The sequence below is a fragment of the Schistocerca serialis genome, chromosome 1 (assembly GCF_023864345.2).
Source record: "Schistocerca serialis cubense isolate TAMUIC-IGC-003099 chromosome 1, iqSchSeri2.2, whole genome shotgun sequence".
In the NCBI taxonomy this organism is placed as follows: domain Eukaryota; kingdom Metazoa; phylum Arthropoda; class Insecta; order Orthoptera; family Acrididae; genus Schistocerca; species Schistocerca serialis.
Window position 1 is genome coordinate 1033237739 of NC_064638.1, and position 21049 is coordinate 1033258787.

Below are 21049 nucleotides of genomic sequence, written 5' to 3' on the forward strand. Positions count from 1 at the left end.
TAATACATTTATTCTTTACTACTAAAAAAAAAAATCAGGCCAACTTAAGGAAATCCCTAACACCTGATAGCCGGCCGGGGTGGCCGAGTGGTTCTAGGCGCTACAGTCTGGAACCGCGCGACCGCTACGGTCGCAGGTTCGAATTCCGCCTCGGACATGGGTGTGTGTGATGTCGTTAAGTTATTTAGGTTTAAGTAGTTCTGACTTCTAGGGGACTGATGATCTCAGAAGTTAAGTCCCATAGTGTTCAGAGCCAAACAGCTGATAGCGCTTTTGACAGTTTTCAACCGCGAAGCGCAGACCGCTCTACGCGAAAACAATCGCCGTCTATAGACCTGTGAAGAACAGTTGTCATAGAGACGTTTATAAAATCGCGTTGTAGACATGTGAAGCAGCTGCGCCCAGCCTACAGAAAGTGTATGGGATATTATACTACAAGCACAGTTCAATTTTTCTATTCATTTCTAATAGAAAATTGGCAAAAATAGTATCCGGGCAATGCCGTGTTTCTCGGCTAGTAAAATTATAAATACATGTGAAATAGTAAATTGTGACCACTCATCCACTCGGAAAATTGGGTAAGGATCTTGAAGACTCATACTGCCTTCATATTGGGTGTAAGTGTGTAGCATTTATAGTACTGGCACATTTACATACCAACTTTAAAGAAACTCATCTGCAATTTTTTATACACTTGCCTGAGTTGAAAAGTAGCTTATTGCGATATTTACTGATGTCAGCTTTCATGTGATGCATTGTATGACCAGATTGCTCTAGGGACTTTCAACTTTCTGAACATTAATCCTAGATCATACTTGAAGTTGCAGTGTGCTCATCTCAGTGCTGCGATTTTTCTAGTGTGCCCGGTTGTTCTGTATCAAGTTTGTCAGGTCTGCAGCGTAGTTTCTTTGATACATAATAGTCATTTTCTATTTCAACCATCTCAGCCGCCACCGAGTCGTCGCCACTCTTTCGGCAGCCGCTCACACTCCAGCCACGGGAAAATCTCTCGCATTCGGGTCTCAGCCACCTGCATTTCTCGCCTGGCTGACTAGCCGCTGCTAGCGGTCAAAAACAAAAACAACACACCTTCGCCCCACGAGCCAGCTTCTCTCAGTGTCATAGATGCACATATAGGACGTAACAGGTCATAGTAGCCAATATTTAAGTGTAACGGAGATAATTAAAGAACCTAAATGAATACTTGAAGAAATACAATAACTGGACTAGAGCTGGTTCTGTATCTCTTCAAGTATCACCCAGGGAGCCTAACTACCAGTATCATGAGTAAACCGATTTTAATCTTTGGAAGAAAGGCGATGTTTTCTTGAAGTGCTACTAGTTAAATTTAGAAAAAACTGTATTTGAGAAAGAATGTGCAATAGCTCTGCTGCCTCTATCATATACCGGTATATCACGAAGGATTGTGATGATAAGATGTGGGAAATTATATCGCGTGGAGAGCCATATAGATATTTCCCCATCGCTCAGTGTCATGGGACAGGAATGAAAATGGATAATATTGGTATAAGTATAGTAGCTTGCGGAGTTGATACGTCGAAGTAGATTTACGTATATATTCCTTTAATAATTAGGTAATTAGAGTCCATATTAATTTTATATCAGTAAAACTTTACTTTCCTGGCAAGAAAACCCGATAGAATACAAATTTGTCATCTTCTGATAGAACGAACTTTCTTGTTATGTTATACAGGGTGTAAGCGCAGATATTTTCTCCATGTGGTATGTGAGTATGTACACACATCAGTGTGTAGTTTGTTTTACCTCTGCGTCGAAACGTCTCCACACAAACAAGTAACAGACTTCACTATCTGATGATTTCTGTAGAGTCTTAACTGCAGTACTAAGTGGACTACGTCTGTCAGTATAGATTAACCGTTTTGCGTCCATGCGTCCATGCTTCAACAGCTGACCTGCTGCACAGAGGAAAATAAGCATTGATGGCTTGCTATTACCATATGTATTTGGAGGTACTGAGCAACCTGAATACGTACTACTTCTAATAGGTGTAATTATTAGTCTACAAATGAAGTAAATATTGATGTTATGTTGTTCAGTACACTGTCCTCAGTCACCAGTCAAGATATTTACACTTGTACCCGTTACGCCCTGTATAAGGTGTTCTAAATTCCAGTTATAAACTTGTGGTATTTCTAGGGAAGACTGAGTACATAATACTTTGAATAGGAACCCACCCCCAGAAACATACCGTTTCCGTTCTACAAATTTTTCAACGTATCGGTCCGAGCCATTACTGTTTCCCTCAGCAGAGACGGATGAGTTAAACGCCCAATTTGAAATGGTTATAGAACGGAAACGCTACATTTCTGGAGATGAGTCCCTGTTCATAATATTGTATACTCTGTGTCCTCTAGACGTCCTACAAATTTGTAACCATAATATAAGAACAACCTGAGACTACTATGTATTTTCCTTTCCTGTCTATTATTGCCACAAAAATCTCGTCCACATCGCAGTCATCAAAGACTAAGTCAACATACTTCCTCAGCTGTTTAAAAACAACGCGAGTGGGAAATATAAAAAATGATCGAATGTAAATGTGACACATCGAGGTGACCCTTGAGAACTGCTTTGAAATAATGAAAAAGTTATAAATTTTGTCTAGAAGTTCTGGGCGGTCTTTTGGTGTTGGACGGCAATGAGCCGAAATACAATAGAGGCTCTTAGCGGCCTTCTCCTCTGGAGTTTGACGAATTATTAGTGCTGCTACATCAAACTGGTTCTACCCTGGCTTGTTACCACTAGAGCAAAATCGTCGTTCTCCATCAGTTTTCGTGTTTCTGCATCTGTTTTTGAAAAATACAACTTTCTAGACGCCTTTGTGGCCAGGTTAGAGAGTCAGCCCCGCATTCGCCGAGTTGTGGATTCCCCCTAAAAGCCAACGTAACGTATAGTCAAAGGACACCGCTTTTGTTCGAGAAGCCAACCCACTGAGGCATTACGGACGCTGCACCTGTCACAGAATAGGGTAGTTGTCCCCATAGTGTACACGCCGAACCCACCAACTTCTCACTTAGCGTTAATTTTCAACTCACTCTGGAGCAACTTCCGCTAATTAGCAGTTCGCTCGAAATTCGAGAGTTGCGTTCGGGGGTTTCTGCTAATGAGACAGCCCTGGGGAACTGTGAACTTCCAGTAAGCTGTAATGCCATCGCGATAATATGTATACGATCGCGAGACTGTTGTTCCGCGGGAAGTGAATAAGTGCTCCGCAAAACCTATTATAACGTGGCCGTTTTTCCATAATTATTTATTTAAAATTTTATTATGATTTGTGTGTTATTAGTTACGATTAAAATTTTACATAAGTACTGAATAAACCAAGTTTCCTCATTTTTAAAATTTTTATTGACCAAGGTGTTCCATCAAAGTACGAAGATTCTCAGAGTATTCTCTCAGAGGAAAAGTTTTGGAACCCCTGCTCTAGGGGATGTTTACGTTCAGTTCTTTGGCACTTCGCAGTGCCAGTTTCTGCGTTAAATCATGATTCATTAAAACGTTTGCATCAGCTTGGGAAAAGAGAAATCACTGTTAAAAGATAGACTTCACTTTATTTCGATCAGGTCTGTACATCAGCACTGTACCTGTTTTTTTTTTTTTTTTTTTTTTTTTTAAGAGAGGTGGAGCCCCTCCACGCCCACACCGGCATGATGGCCAACACAAAAGGTCTACTGCCATCTCTGCATAAGGGTTAGTGTTCACTAAAGTGAGGTGTCGCAGGATGTGGGTACTGCGATGTTTGCGTACGTCTGGTTAGCATTAACCATTATTACGCGCTCATCTGGAGATAGAAGGGTAGCGGTTTGAAGGGCAGAGGAAAAAAAGTGCCAAGGTAAGAGCCAAGGGAAAAAAAAACCTCTGCGAAAGTTAGGTCGGGCGGCAAGAGCAGTAGCGGTTGTCTTGCTGCCTGCGATAGGTTCTGCAAGGATAGGCTTTGTTAGTAGTGGGTATCATGCATGTCGATACCTTGACGTTGTGCGTTTGTGTTGCTCGGTGGCTGGCGCTGGGTGCTGGCACAGAGTCCTCGTTCAGCGTCAGCAACCTGCAACAGTTAGGTTTGTTATCGATCTTGTGTCCGATAGGTCATATACCGGAGGCACAGTGTGAGGGAATGTTGGCAGATTGTTTGTGCGTCTGTGGGCGAGCTCGTCGGTGTCCCTGCTGTGGCCTGTTGGTCGGCACTAATAGCAGCTGGTAGTTGCCAGTCAGTGTTGCTGATATGCAGGGGCTTGCCGACGTTTGTCGCTGTTTGCGTACGTTAGTTAACCATAGGTGGCTATGCCCTAGCTAACAGTGTCTTTGGCCGCTTGTGCTTCCACCTGTGGTTGTGTACCAAAGGGTGAGCCACAGGACACCAAAACATAAGAAGTGCACTGCCCTTGTTATGTTACGGAAGCAAGCAACGACAGTAGCGTTGTTGGCGACCTGGTAGTGAATTTCGAATATGGGAAAATATGGCACGAAAATCCGTGTTCTTGCTTTGCGAAATACAAGGATTAGATGATAATATTTTTGTTTATACTTTTTGGGTGTTGGTCAAGTGCATGACTGGAAACGCTTTTGTGGCCTTCTAAAGTATTATATTCGGGAAATCTCAATCAAAAACTACGATTAACTTCTAGTAGCTGGGGTTCAGAGTCATGTAGAATTTTGTAACTGACATCATGGTCGCCTTTTGGCTGGAAAATTATTTACTTGTTAAAAAATCCATGTTGCAATTTCGACCATGTGGCGCAAATCAAGTGGAAACAATCACCTAAAAACCATCTAACATGACGTGTCATATAAACTGGTTTCACCGCAATGCGTTCGTGATTAAGGATTCTAGTGTGTACTACAGTCTTTGAATTGCATTGTAAGTATGTTGCTCGTTTTCTGCATGATTTTTGCTCGCATCCGTACTATTGGCAGAAGTAAATTATTCCTTATTTATTTCCGTTTCATATAAAAAAGAATCTAATTTCATCGCATGATGTTCTTTGAACTGATGTATACACTCTAAGACAAGAAAAAAGACACACCACGAAGAAATTATCCGAATGGGGCGGAATTCGGTTGTGATGTACATGTACGGACAAACAAATGATTACAGTTTCAAAAAAAAAAAAAAAAAAAAATGGATAATTTATTCAACAGAGAGAGATTCACAAATTGAGCAAGTCAATAACAGTCTGCTCCACCTCTGGTCCTTATGCAACCCGTTACGCCGTCTGGCATTGATAGAGTTGTTGGATGTTCTCCTGAGAGATATCGTGCCAGATTCTGTCCAGCTGACGCGTCAGATTGTCAAAATCACAACGTTGGAAGAACCTGTCTATAATGCTCCAAATGTTCTCAATTGGGAAGAAATCCAGCGACCTTTATAGATAAAGTAGGGTTTGGGAAGCACGAAGACAAGCAGTAGAAATTCTCGCTGTGTGCGGGCGTTCATTATCTTGCTGAAATGTAAGCCCTGGATGGCTTGCCATAAAGGGTAACAAAACGGGGCTTAGAATGTCGTCGGCATACCGCTGTGTTGTAAGGGTTCCGCGGATGACAACCATATGCATCCTGCTACGAAATGAAATAACACTCTAGACCATAACTCCTAGTTGTCGGGCGATATGGCGGGCGACAGTCAGAGTGCCATCCCATCGCTGTCCGGCGCGTGCCAGACACGTCATCGCTGGTCATCGGGACTCAGTTCGAAGCGGAACTCATCATTGAAGTCAATTCTATTCCAGTCAATTAGATTCCAGGCCGAATGTGCCCGGCACCACTGCAAATGGGCTTCTTGGCGTGCAGAGGTCAGCCCCCTTCGTGTGAGTCGCCTATTGGTCCTTGTGGTCAATGAAGCACCAACGGAACGTTGTATCGACAATAATGATGAAACGGGAGCTCTGATTGGCTCTCTGACGATCGCTCGGTCCTCATGTTCTTGTTGTCTCTCTAGAGTCTAGGTGGACCGCTTCCCTCTTGCAGCTGTGTTCGACCATGGTTCACCCTTTCCTGCCAACAATGTCGAATAGTGCCACCACTTCTATTCAAATGTCGGGTGATTCGCCGATTACTCCAACCGGCTTGTTTGAGCCGAACGACAGTGGTGGAAATATTTATTGCATCATCATGAATTACTTCGTCTTTTTGTCTTTCGCAGCAGTTTGTTTCAGGTTATATCAGTCCCATTGTTGCTACACCTTGTTGACATGTTATTGCCTTAATAATGTGACTTATTCACGCATGTTTTCCAATAATACACAACTCTTTGTTGTAGTCGTTTGGTTTTACAATGACACCAGTGTTTATACTGCCATTTTGAGTTGAGGCTTTGCAGTGAGAAGATGGGCAGGTCAGTTGAATTAACGCTAGAAAAGAAAGTTGCTATACTTGGTTATTCGTCTGTTGGTCTCAGCACCAGAGAGGTAGCCTCTAAGACAGGATTTAACCAGTCTACGATTTCGAGGTTACTGAAAAAAATACAGGGAAAAAGCAAAAGGTTGATTGTGAGGAAGGAAGAGGTCGGAAAAGGGCGTCTACTGCCAAACGGGACAGGGTATTGAAAAGGCTTTCGCTCAACGATCGTCGCCTGTCATCAACTGAACTAAAGCGAGACTGGGAAGGAATGTGCGACATCTCAGTAACCAGTAGAATTGTAAGAAATAGACTACTGGAGGCTGGACTCTCAGCCCGTCGTCCTAGAAGGAAGCCTTTATTGCCCAAGATAATGCGACAACAGCGACTACAATGGGCAAAGGTACATGCGACATGTACACCAGAGATGTGGAACAAAGTAATTTTTTCAGACGAGTCCAAATTTAATCTGCATGACTCAGATGGAAAAGTGTTCGTGCGTCGAAGAAAAGATGAAGAATTTTTGCCACCATGCATAACACATACAGTCAAACACCCACAAGGACTGATGGTCTGGCGGTGCATTTCCAGTCACGGAGTAGGTCGTCTGGACTTCATCAATGGCACTCTCAATGCAGATACCTACATAAGCATCCTTGAAAGGAAGCTTATGCCAACCATTAGAGACCAGTTTGGAGATGTTTCCCATTACATTTTTCAGGATGACTCCATAGAGCTTTGAAGGTGAGTCCTATGACTAATATTTGTACCAAACACGAAGCAGATTACTTTCTTGGTTAATTATCACGTACTTCTACATTTCAGGTAAAGTCTTTCCTTGGACAAAATTGGATTCGAGTATTAGAGTGGTCAGGAAACAGCCCTGATCTCCATCCTATTGAGAACTGTTGGAAGGTTATGGGAAATGCTATCACCAAAAAGAACTCACGGAATAAACGGGATCTGTTGGAGATCCTTATGCGTGTGTGGTTTCATGAACTGAGTGAGGAGGAAATAAAAAGTTAATTCTTTCAATGCCTTCATGATGCCAAGCGGCGATTAAGGCGCGTGGTGGAGCAACGAAGTATTAAATGCAACAGTGTTCATATGAGGTAATACGAACACTAAAATCCATCAGTGTTATGTTACAACATTAATATGCAGCGTTTCTTTCAACAATAGTATTCATATTTCAGAATAGCAAACAGAATAGCTGACATATCCACTTTCACTCATTTTTCAAGAAAGTGTTAAATTATAAAAAAAACAAACGTTTTATAGAAATAAAAATTAAGGATAAAAACAAATTGACAAAAATTATTGTGTATATTCATCTCTGATAAAAATCAAGAGAAATCAGGCAAATTTAGCGCAGGTATTCAATGGTTGTAACAAAAATTGTTAATTGTAAGAGGTGATGCAATAAATATTTCCACTACTGCACATGTCCTCTCTCACATACGCGTATACGATTGTTCAAGCGCCTGTATACGAGGCATAGTTACTGCACAGCTGAGAACACGGAATGAAATTCTCAAAGACTTTATGCCCTGGTTTCGACACGTCACCTATTGACTATCATGCCAGCTGTGTGGTGCAGTTGCGCTGTAAGCGTCACACATTCATCCATTGGCCGCCAGAGTTTACAATTTTGCATTTTCCGTTGATGCATGTATGAATACCAGTTTGTGACCAATTTGCATCTCCTTCAGGATGCGCCTTTTTTTCTTGGAGTGTATTCGTTCCTGCTTACAAATCTGTGTGTGAACTGCTTGATTTAAATGCTTTGTTAGTAAATGCTGATATTTTACTTTATATTTCTTAGCTTCCGTTTTTCATACTTTCTCACGTCTGTTGGAGAACTCCGAAATTTTCGTTGGAGTGGCAGGATGATTCTACTGTCTGCACATACTAAGTTGACACTCGGACTGGTTGCTGATGGGAGCGACCGTAAATACATTTTCCATTTACGGTCGCTCCCATCAGCCACCGCGCCATGTGTCAACTTAGTTTGTGCGGACAGCAGTACATTCATTTCTGCTAAAATGCGTTGTTTTAGTACCTGTTAATAACGTTTGAACACACTTGTGAAACTACCGGTATTGTTGCGTTTTAAGCATTTGCAAAGAAGGATGGTCTTGTCACGAAGACTACAAAGCATACTCAGTGGCAAGAAGCTACATCATTTAAAGTAGAATTATTAACTCATTTCGTGGCGAGATGTAATAAAGTTGAATATCAATTCTGTCAGAAGCTAATAACACTGAGTTCTCCATAAATGGAAGAAATTACGTAAAACGTATGCAAACAAACATAAAGCGGAATACGAGCAATATACTTACAATGCATTAAATCGAGCAGTTTACACACAGGTTCGGATACGTGGGTGTACAGAACATCATTAGACGAAACAAATATGCAATCATTTACCTCACCCAGCATTACGAACGCGAGTAAAAAGCGGGTTGAATACGAGCAACATATTTACAATGCAATTCAAAGCGTACAATGCACACAATAAGTCGTAATTAGGAACACAGTCCGATGAAATCAGCCTTTGTTTACTACAAAACGAAAAAAAAGTGAAAGAGTTTATATCCCACAATATGAAAACGCTATGACGAAAGATATAATTATAGCTCTTAATAAAGACAGTAACGACAACCTTCTGTGTGTGGATTACCAACAACTGCTCGCTGACATTGGTCAGTTGAACATCACGTGGTACAAGGCAGCCATTTTGGACCAAAATAGTATGAGAGCAACTTGGAGCATTGAGTGGTTATCTTAGTAAGTAGGGGTGTGTGAAAAATACGTTCTCATTTTATGTTAAATTAAGAGCCTTATAAAACGTGGCGACTTTTCTGTGGTGAAGAACGGCGCAGTGTTCTGCAGTACATTGCTGTTCGAGGGCAGAGGATGGTAACAACTTTTTCCGAATTCCACAAGGAGGAAAGATGCAAAATATGGCTGCATCGATTCGAAAGGAAAGATACATTTCCATGCGAGTCTGCTAAACTTTGTGAAGTAAATAAAGATTTCTCGTTGTGAATTACTTAACAATGAACTTCCGTAACCCATTATTTAGCCGCTACAACTCGTTGTCACCTGTTTCGTAATTGGTAACGTGATGGAATTCTAAAGTGAGGTTTGCAAGGTCGAGCGTCATTTAGAACTAGTTTCTTTTATCTTTCCTTCCTGTTCACTTACTACTGTCTTCGTAAGTTTAATTTACTCGTAATACAGTTATGTAAGAGCTTTAAATTCCATTTCATATTACATTTTAATACCTAGTGTCATTTATTCGCTTCATTTTACGTTTGATCAGTTTGAGATGAATCATAAAAATGGTGTTAAGGAACTGTATTTCGTGCCTGATGTAGCTCTTGTTCTAAAAATCTGAGAAACCATTTGACAGTTTCTGACAATTCATCTTTCCAAACAAGATGTTGAAGACAATAATTTGCCAATTCCAGTTGTCTCCATTGAGCCTGTTGTAAAGCTCAATGATTTTGGCAAGGAGAAAGAAGCTGTACATTAGTACCTACGGGAAAATGTAATATTGCCGGATAATCACGATAAAATGAAAGTTGATCTTGCTTAAGCACTTTCACATCATAATGTTTGAGCAGCAGTTAAGTATACAGTAGAACAACAGATACATTAAGGTTCTGCTGCGATCAACTGCATATTCTACACTGATGATTCAAAACATTATGACCAGCTGCTTAATAGCTTGTTTGTCTGTATTTGGAACGAAATGCATCACTGATTTTGCGTATCAGGAATCCGACAGTTTGTTGGTAGGTTTTTGGAGGTAGGTGGCATTAGATGTCTGCGCACAGGTCATGAAATTCGTGTAAATAACGGGCCGCTGATTTGTGTATATGGCGATAGCGACCCAGATGGATTTCAAAGGATTTACATCAGGCGAATTAGGCCGCCGAGACATCAACGTGAGTTTCCTATAGTGCTCCTCAAACCACTGTAGCACAGTTCTGGCTGCGAGATACGAACAGTTATACTGCTGAAAGATGGCATCGCCGTCGGGGAAAACATAAAGCTTGAAGGGATGCAGGTGTTTCGCAGCTGTCGGCGTATCTTCGATTACCACCGCAAGTCCCATGTAAGCACAGGAGAATTTCTCCCGCAGCATACTACTGCTCCCTCCAACCTGCGTCCGTGGCACGCTGCATGTTTCGAGCAACCGTTCACATCGATGACGGCGTTCATGGAAGCAACCGTCTACCTAGTGTAGCAAAAATATGACTCACCCGAAGATCCGACAATTTTCCATTGATCGAAGGTCGAATCCCCATGGTCCCGTGCCCACTGCAATCGTAAGTTGCGATGTCGTTGGGCCAATGTGAACAAGTTCAAAATTGTTCAAATGGCTCTGAGCACTATGGGACTTAACATCTGTGGTCATCAGTCCCCTAGAACTTAGAACTACTTAAACCTAACTAACCTAAGGACATCACACACATCCATGCCCGATGCAGGATTCGAACCTGCGACCGTAGCAGTCACGCGGTTCCGGACTGAGCGCCTAGAACCGCTAGACCACCGCGGCCGGCAATGTGAACAAGTAAGGGTGGTCTTTTGCGGAGCTCCATGTTCAACAACGTACGATGAACGGTGTGCTCCGAAACACTTGTGCGTGCACCAGCATTGTGCTCTTTCGGCAAAGAGCCACAGATCACCGTCTGTCCTACTTTACAGAGCAGACAAGCCTCCGAACCCCACTGTCTGTGAAGAGTAGTGGACGTCCAGTCATTTAGTGCCCAGTGGTAGTTTCATTGTCCTTGTATCTCTTTCTGTAGATACTCATGGCAGAAGCACTGAACATTCGAGCAGTTTCGCTGTTTTCCAGATATTCGTTCACAGGCTCTGTGTAATAATAATCTGCCCTTTGTCAAAGTCGCTTGTCTCAACGGATTTCCCCATTTACAGCGCATATCTTCTATAGGATGATCCTCCGTCCGTGACTGCTCCGCTTACATACTCGTACTTTTCTTACGGCGTCATATGCCGGCAACGCCACCAAGTGGCATCCAACGTCGCGGTGGGCAGTGGTCATAATGTTTTGGCTGCTAAATGTATAATTTTCTGGTGGTTTAAATTCAGGACTGGGAGGAACAGAAAACTTCTATGTATAAAGCTGTTGAAGGCAAACACGATGAAGCTCTGCAGCTCGGCAGGAGTGTTGTTACGCTGTTTGAAAATCTGATAAAGAAGTGCCTGGAAAACAGTAGTTGTTCCGGAAGTACCCACAGTAATTAATAGTCAGAATTACCTTCTGAATGAAAAAGGTTTCCACTGTGTTTTATTGTGCAGGCTTTCACAAGATGGGCTGGAAAAACTTTTCGATATAGTTTGAGTAAACAATACAGTTACAGATTCCTTTAGTTTTAAGACAATCCTGCGGCTTAGTGCTCTCTCGCAGTGTTTCCATCGCAGTCGCCATGGCAGTTATCAGACAGGCAATGCTGAATTCCTCGCTCTTTGGCGACTACTCAGGTACTGGCGTAGTTGTGATGAGTCACAAAGCAGCAACGATGCAGACGTGCCTACAAGTTCGAATTTAGACATAAGTGACGCAGATGAGATTTCACACGAGGGAGAACATTTTATGAATTGTCTAGCCGAGTTGTAAAACGAGTTAAGGAGACACACGTGAAAAAAAGTTCGTAGATTAACCGAACTCGAAATTACACAACCGATCACAGCTTAGAACATATATTGTAAGCAGTTTTAGGTATTATTCAAATGGGAAAGTTTCCCGAGTCAGTGAGAAACAAATTTTGGAGTGAAAGTTGTTGCTTGATGTACTGGTGGGAGTTGCATGTTAATCAGCCGCAGAAACTCCTTCAGTGTTTTCCGTCTTGTCACGATGTCACAGAAAATATTGTACATATATTTTTTTGACAAAGGAGTGTATATTCTTTTGAGAAAATATAACCGCCCGGCGTTGATGGACACCATTGCGAAACATGGCAGTAAAAGTATCAACATCATAAATGTTGTTAAGTTATATTAAGAGGTAGTCACAAGACAGATCATTTATTTCCAGTAATTTTCGGCTAATTATGTGATGCAAATGTAAAAAGAATTACAATCTGCAAAACTAACAAAAATATTAAGGACGTTACCATGTAAACAGAAGTATACGTTTGTGTTTCAATGTGTTCTGCAATTCATAAATATCTTTCTCAAGGAAACTGAATGTGCATCATATATAATACTATTACATGTGTAGCATCGTTATCACAAAAGTAAGCGTGAGGAAGGTTTATCCTTATTACAAGGAGAGTAAGATGTAATGATTCCAGTGACAGTCTTACGAAAGTCACCACTTTAATGACTTTAGCTATTAGAAACCAGGGAATAATTAAAAAACTGTAGCTCATTGTTTACTTTACGCAGTAGGATATCATATGCATGTAAAGTCCCTTTCATCCCGTTCACTTCCTCATAAACGAGAATTTAACAGTTCTGTACCTAGCGCTGTTGTAGCCCCATGGCTCCAAAATGGCGGCCGCCACCGAGTTGGCGATACTTTCTTTATTCAGGGCTTTGGGATTGGTGAAATTGCAGCGCTCCAAATGGCCTGGCAGCGAACCATGGTCGTGTTACGCTAAGCAACATTCAGGGTGATAGGAAATTCCTGTAGGACTTCGAGAGGTCAGAGGATAGTGAGTACATAATATTTTGAACAGGGACCCATGTCCGGAAAAGTACCGTTTTCTTTCTACGATGGTTTTAATTCAGATGTTTATCTCATCCACTTCTGCCTGAGGAATTGAATTAGGCGTGGCACAGTACAATTATCAGGTAACAATTCGAAAGGAAACATACCGGAACATATATTTATCACTTACGCACAGTTTTTTATATTGACACATAACCAATGTGTGTTTACATTATTCCAAAACAAAAGAGAACCCAGCATACTTCACGTGCAGAAACTAATGTTCAAATGTTAATACAAACAAATGTGCTTAAGTGACAAATGGATATTTCATTATGTTTCCTTTCCTATTGTTTTTCTAGTAGCTCTACTGCAGAAGTTTGAACTGGGGAAACAAAACGCACACATCATAATTACGTATTGCTCTGTAACGAGCCACCGGAGACAACGAATTCCTTATACCAGTATGCTAAACAAATATCCCTGAAAGACCTCCCAAATTTTGTCTGTGGACTTGGCGTTCACATTGCATATGCAGCTCACCGTAACAACTCCTTTTAACAGTTTCGGTCATTGATTTTCACTGTTCCATCGCCAGCTTGATCCTGTAGATTGAGCATTGTCCAGAACCGACAAAGGTTCAAGGATGACCCGGATTTTTGCTTCTTTAAATTCTTACTCAGAGCAATCAGCAATATTCATCATAACTATGCTAAAAATGAATCGGCGACCGACACGAGAAAAATTTTTAATCCAATTCTGAGATTAATGGAAACTTATCACCCTAACTTTCTTGAGAAGTTTTTAAGATAAGCAGTTGCATGCTTCTTCATCTTATTATTCGGAGATTGTTACGTAGACGGACTGAGGTGCCCACCACCCTGCTGTATTGTTATTCGACAGCTATTGGAGGCATCCGACTGTCCGGAAGCTGCGGTCTCTTAAATAATGCGACATAACTAAAAGAGGAAGCGCCCGTCGGCGGAAGGGTGAACGGGGAGAGAGGGTAGTACTGGTGGCGCCCGCTTTGTTATCGACCATCTGTCGTTACTGTGGCAACGCCAGCTGCGCGGCTGCTGCGAGATCATCCGAAAAAAACTTAATGTAGGGGAATTTCGCTCTTACTGGCTGAGAACAGTGGCGAATGCTCCATTTTCGTAGCTCTGTTGGATAGCTGCATCTATTGTGCAGTCTTCTGACACAATTACTCCAGCCAAGTTCACTGCATAAGCGTCAGCAGTTTAATCGCATACTCGGTAGCACTGATAGTTTCGCACAGTCAGTCACTGAAACTGGGAAGAGGGCAACATCCCAGGTTCTTAAACATTGACTCTGAGCACTATGGGACTTACCAGCTGAGGTCATCAGTCCCCTACAACGTAGAACTACTTAAACCTAACTAACCTAAGGACATCACACACATCCATGCCCGAGGCAGGATTCGACCGTAGCGGTCGCTCGGTTTTCGTAAACATTACATGCCGAACCGAGAAAAACCTGAAGAGATCGCTGACGAAGAAACTGTTGACACGAACATAACAGGACAATGAAGCAGCCAAGATGATGGTAGCGAAGATGCTGAAGAGGAGGAGGTGGAATAAGAAGAAGAAGAGGAAGAAAAGATGATGATGATGCCGTTGAAGCTGGTGGTGATGATACTGTATCCCCAGCCTCTAAAAGAAAGAAAAGCTTATTATTGTGGCAATAAAACGTGAAACGTATATAGTGTGTCGACAAAATTAAAATGATCGTTCCGGATGTAATCAGTGAAGACGCAGTGACGTAAAATGATATCAGCGCTAACCGAAAGATGAACTTGCAAAATGTGAAGACTGTGTCAGGCCTGGATGCGTGTTCAGATAGTCTAATGGTTACAGCGGTTGGCCGGGCGGGGTGGCCGAGCGGTTCTAGGCGTTACAGTCTGGAACCGCGCGACCGCTACGGTCGCAGGTTCGAATCCAGCCTCGGGCATGGATGTGTGTGATGTCCTTAGGTTAGTTAGGTTTAAGTAGTTCTAAGTTCTAGGGGACTGATGACCTCAGAAGTTAAGTCCCATAGTGCTCAGAGCCATTTGAACCATTTTTTACAGCGGTTGACCACAAAAAAATGGATAAACAAAAATAAAAAATTGCCAGGTGCGAATAGCATTCGTGTTCTAAGGGTTCCGTACAAACATAATTACTTATATGGACAGTTCATCCATTCCGGGAATTGAGAATCTCGAGATTTTTTCCTATTTTTGACATTGATACTGGGAAGATATCGGTCCCATGCATTCCAAGACTTCCGATAATGTTTTAATTTCAAGTTTGATATCAGGTAACAAATGGCAAAAGATTATTTTTTCGTGTGATGTAATTACAGATTAATAATTTTTTGATTTTTGTCCATAACTTATTCTGAAACCTTGCTTCTTGCCAGAATTCATTATTCCGGGTCAAAGCAAAGTACTCTATAGGTTTTGACGAGTGAGTTCTCGAGTATCAAAATATGTGACATGAATGGCCGTATCTTGTGGTAGCGTTGACTTGCGAGCTTACATTTTTTGCACAGCCAAGGGACCATAGATGTTGGTATGTGACATAAAGTTCATCTTGATACGCATACCTGTCCCTGAAAAAAAACGGCGTCTTAACAGGCGGGCAGACAGACAGATAGACGGACAACAAAATGATCCTATAAGGTGTTCCGTTTTTACCGATTGACGTTTGGAACCTCCAGCACACATTTTCTGTTGTCATGACACATTCTTTAGTCTCTAAATATTCCTGCTCTTCGTCACGATGCGAAATTTTTGAAGAAGCGCCATCTGCATGGGCCATGAGTTCCAGAAGTGGTGGGGCGTTCGTTATTACTGTATGGGATGTAATTTTACCCCCATCGGCGACAAAAACACTGATTTGCAGACATGCGTCAATCTGTAACAGACCTTACCTGTAACACTGTGTTTTGATAAAGCTCTCCAGTCTCCCTGTGACCTATGAGACTTCGTTAACTCGGACACAATTGATACGAGCCTTAAAGCTGTTTGATTACACTCGAACTCCTGCTACGACCATTGAACCAGAAACAATAACTCCTGTAGCGGTCTTATTCCACAGGTTAAGGTCTCGTGTGTGCGTCGAACGTTATGTTGACGTTAAGAGTTGCAGACTGACCACTTCTATCACTGACTGACATGCGAGGGAACTATGGAATGGAATCCTCTAGTACCGCGGCGAGCGCAGAGTCAAGAATGCTCACTCAACAACATTTTTCATTAATTGTTGTTGCCATACAGAAGGTCGACGTCTGCGCCGGGAGACCATGGCTAAGAAGGCGGCGAGTGTGTACCTAACAGAGGTTGGCAGTGTGCGTGGCCTTGCTGATGCAAGACTGGAATCAGCTCAGTAGCTTACTGCGGGACTCACGTACAGTGCAAGCAGCCAAAGGTCCCTGGGATACTGGCCGGAGTGTATTGGCACTTGCTGGATGACCTCTTGTTGGCGGTACCAGTTCGAAGCTCGGAATCATCAGGCGTATCTGAAGGCTTGTAGACAAGCGGCTCTGTCTAGTTCATGTGTCCCCAAGCTTTACCTCTCACAGAACACTTTGAGACTCCTAGTATTTTGATGGAACACCTTGTTTATTTTGAAGTTTAATAAGATTTTTAATAATTAGCTAACTAGAAACACACAACTCATTATCATTTTTTTAAATAATTAATATCGTCAAAATGTAAAAGAAAAGTGTTATTCGCTACGGTCGCAGGTTCGAATCCTGCCTCGGGTATGGATGTGTGTGATGTCTTCGGTTAGTTAGGTTTAAGTAGTTCTAAGTTCTAGGTGACTGATGACCTCAGAAGTTAAGTCCCATAGTGCTCAGAGCCATTTGAACTATTTTTTGAAAAGTGTTATTAATATACTGTGCAACACAACGATCATCTTCTTGAAACCCTTAATTGTCTCCTAGCTGCGACGTAGAAGTTTGAGATCTGGCTCAAAGATGCCTACGGCCTTTCTCCATAATGGTGCAAAATCGTGGCGGGTACCCTGTAACATCACCCTCAGGCTCGGCAGCACTTCAAACAGCAGAGTGTTGACACATGCAAATAAAAGGCCAGAGCTCAGAAATTCATGTAATGCGGGTCAATGATGTCCCATGGTCACCAAGTTTCACCACAATTCTGCCCTACACGACCGTGGACGTGTCAGGATGGGAAGACCGTCACATTCCGTCTTACCTACATCTCATCCCTTCATTTGACGCCTCTGCAATGGAGGTCAGCGCCTAGCGTTTTATTCACGCATGTATCTTATGAGTGGCCAAGGAAAGCATTTCATACACACCGCCACTCAGAATCGAGAGAAAAGGCCTCATGAGGTGGCATAAAGAGCGTCGATGAACCACCTATTTCCTAGGGGCGTTCGTTTTCACACATTTCGCACTAGAAAACGACAGTTTTCGATAGGATGTACAAGGGGACGACGTGTCTTGACAAATTTTGAAGTTTTACCCCTGCCGTCCCCCCCCCCCCCCCCTTCAAACTCCCCCCGCGGACGAATCAGTCCTTCTCTCAGGACATCGCAGGGCTGCAATTCCATATAGGGTGATGCCAGGATGGAACCACCTGGGACCATTCAAAAGCTTTAGACGAAATTTGAAAGTAATCCAAAGCAGAAAAGGGTGTTTGTGCTTTTTCATCCTTCCTTTTTGCAACCAGTCCTGTAGCGTGTCGTTGGAGCCGTGCGACCTTGAAACACATGTGAATGAAATGGCAAAGGGTCCCCCTGAGACCCCCCAGTTCGACAACACCCTTGGTCACACTTGAGCATCTTTGTTGGGCACTTCAAAAATGTCCGTGTACGGAGATACTCATTCACCGATCCCTGCCTGCAGACTGCTCAAGCAACCTGCTCTACCCTATTACCATCTGGCCACATACGAAATCACGGGGTTGTGGAAAGGGTTGCCTGTCTGACCAGCGGGTAGAGATCTGTAGATAGATGTCTCTGTACACACCTATTTTTAAACTGTTCAACAAGGCTGTGCAGGTGGCACTGAAGATGTTGTCGAACCGGGGTGGGGGTGGGGAGGGGGGGGTGTTAGAGGAATCCTTTGCTGTTTTATTCACGTGCATTTCCATATCGTACCCCCCCCCCCCCCTCCAAACACATGCCACAGAAGGCCGTGAAAAAGGAGGGATGAAACAAAATGGTGAGATAACTTTGAATGGGAGCTGTAGCCCTGCGTTGTTCTTAGAAAAGGATTGAATCATCCTGGGGTTGCCAGCAGTGGCAAAATTTGTCAACAGCGTCTTCCTGTTGTACAGTGCATTGCGAAATGCCGTCTTCCAGCGATAAATGTGGGAAAATGAACGCCCCTAAGGAAGAGGTGGTTTCATCGACGCCCTTTATGACACCATCTGAAGCATTTTAGTGTCGATTCTCAGCGGCGATGCGTTTGAAACGTCTTCCTCAGCCACGCATAAAGAGCCCGCGTGATATCAACGCTAGGCGTCGCGGTTCCGATTCCTTCGCAGAGGCACCAAACGAAGGAGTGACACGAGAGGAGATATCACGACCACCCCATCACATGACGCGTCCACGGTGGCGTTGAGCAGAATTGTGGTGAAATTTCGTCCCCATCTGGCGTCATTAACCAAATTCACAGCTCGGGTGAACTTCTGATCTCTGGCTTTTTTCGCATGGGTCGACATCTCACTGTTTGATGCGACGCCGAGCCCGAGAGAGATGTTGCATGGCGCCACGCTTTTGCGCCATTACAAAGGAAGGTTGTAGGGACCGCTGAGCCAAATTTCAAACTTCTGTGTCGCAGTGAGAGACAGTTTTAAGTTTTTTACTATTTATGCAAGTAATCACTTCCCGCAGAACTCCAGTGTTCCGCGGAACACAGTTTGGGAAACTTTTTTTTTCTTTTGGAACGTGCCCATACAGCCATCTAAGCAGTGTAATGTCAATTACGACAACACGAACGTAAGGACAACGTAAAATCCAGTTCCCGAATGGAGACAAATCTCAGACCCGGCTGGAAATCGAGTCCGGATCCTTTTGTTTAGCAATCCGGCGCACTGAACGCGCAACTACCGAGGCGGACGTTTCGGAAACCTTGGTCTAGTCGATGACATTGCTCGATGCAGCTGTAGAAGTTAGCCCAAACATTTTTTGTCCGGTGACTGTCGCGGCGCCGGTGGAAGATGGAAGCCAAGTCCAAGTCGAAGTGTTGTTACTGGCTGACCGGGAAGCGTTTGCATTCACTTAGCTGCTGCGTTTTGACAGGAGGCCGCTTCCCGTCACGTAGCGAGCCGCGGAAAGGCAGCTTTGAGCTACAGCACGTAGCAATCCAGATCGTCGCTGACGTTAAAATACGCGTTGCAGAACGCTACAGCAGCCTTATTTTAGTCCCCCGGCGACTGGCCTGCGTACCCACTGACCGGTTGCGACGGCTCACCTGAGACTGATGCCAAAACAACTGCGAACAGTTTCCAATTATCACCTAACTTATTTCTTCTACGTCTTCTGAACCTACAAAAAATAAAATCTCAGACCAAAAATGAAGAAAACCCAGAGTGGAAATAGGCTCACAAAACGATAAACAATAATATTTGTATTGTAAATAAAAACCACCTTTTCTTACTGCTTTCTTTCTTTTGCTTGTGCTTTTTCCCGCAATGACGCAGGATCGGCATGGTTAATCGTATGTGGCAAGGTTAATTTAAGGGGTGGCCGTATGCCCTTCCTGCCGCCACCCTGTACCCCCCGGGATGGAATTGGTGTACCCCAACTGTCTGTGTCTAGTGTAATCTATGGAATAGTGTGAATGTATTCAGATGTCTGCGAGCTGTGTAACTGAGGCGGGACGTGGGGACCAGCCCGGTATTCACTTATTGGGATGTGGAAAACCGCCTAAAAACCACATCCAGGCTGGCCGGCACACCGGCCTCCGTGTTAAGCCGCCAGTCGGATTCGATCCGGGGTCGGCGCGCCTACCCAAATCCTGGCGGGTAACAACCTTTGCTTACTGCACTGTGTTTTATTTCTCGTAGACGCGTTCCGACTTTCTCTCTGTAAGACATCGGCGGGATTTAGATGCATGCAGTTTTGGATTTACGTGTGTTCTTTGTAGATTTTATAACAGTTCACCTCTCGTTTTTAATGCTAATTAGCGATTATTTATAGATCATCGCCCATGTGGTTGCATCTGCGCTTCCATTTATCTAGTCACATGATGGAGGTCGCACTATAGCTGTGTTTATGCAACTCAAGCCTGTGTCAATATTCCGAAGTTTTACTTCCCACTTGTCATCTTGTTTGCCCTTATTGCCGTGATGCACTATCATTCTTTTGTCACTAATTACAGATATTTGACCGAAAACTATGATTTCAAGACGTAACTACTGCGAGTTCACTACGTGGCTCATCCTGTTCCGTTTGTTTACGTACATGTTGCCAACCTAACGATATATACGGTGAAAAGTAACGTCTGTTCATTCCTGTTATGTTTATATCGTGTGTGTGAGTTTGTTCAGAATATATAAACGTCATTGTGTTTCGTAAATAGAGCTGTAGTCCGACTTGCAGCATGTGACCAGATGAGAGGAAACGCATATGCCAACCTAAAACGCAAATAACTTTAGATAATCACTTGCTTACATAAAAAAAACAAGAAGTTAACTCTTCTATAACCTACAAGTAACACATTATGAAAGCAAAACTGTGTCATTATAGATCCCATTGATGATACCTTAAATAGAAAAAGGCGAAACACGTCTGCGAGAAATAATATACAGTGCAGCAAGAAAAGGCGGTTTTCATTTACAAAACAAATATTTCTGTGCTTGCTGCGGACGATGGTCACGCAAACAAACTCGATAAACTTCAGTCTCCATTGAAACAGTTTTATTTCCACACCGACAGGAATCTCATCGTACTCGTCATAAGCTGTAACACACAACGCAATGCTGCCGCGGGAAAGTGACATTCACTT

At 43.0% G+C, this 21049-nt stretch overlaps 2 protein-coding genes across 3 annotated transcripts in view; one reads left to right on the plus strand and one right to left on the minus strand.

Moving 5' to 3' along the window:
- LOC126414100 (mannosyl-oligosaccharide glucosidase) overlaps positions 1–21049 on the minus strand; it is a 413842-nt gene that overhangs the window by 91425 nt on the left and 301368 nt on the right. For both annotated transcript variants that reach the window (XM_050083320.1, XM_050083321.1), the window contains exon 2: positions 4009–4084. The gene's annotated coding sequence lies outside the window, so the exon portion shown is untranslated. The remainder of the gene's footprint in view (positions 1–4008; positions 4085–21049) is intronic.
- Positions 1–21049, plus strand: part of LOC126414146 (protein neuralized) — an 860420-nt gene that overhangs the window by 34893 nt on the left and 804478 nt on the right. The window lies entirely within an intron of this gene.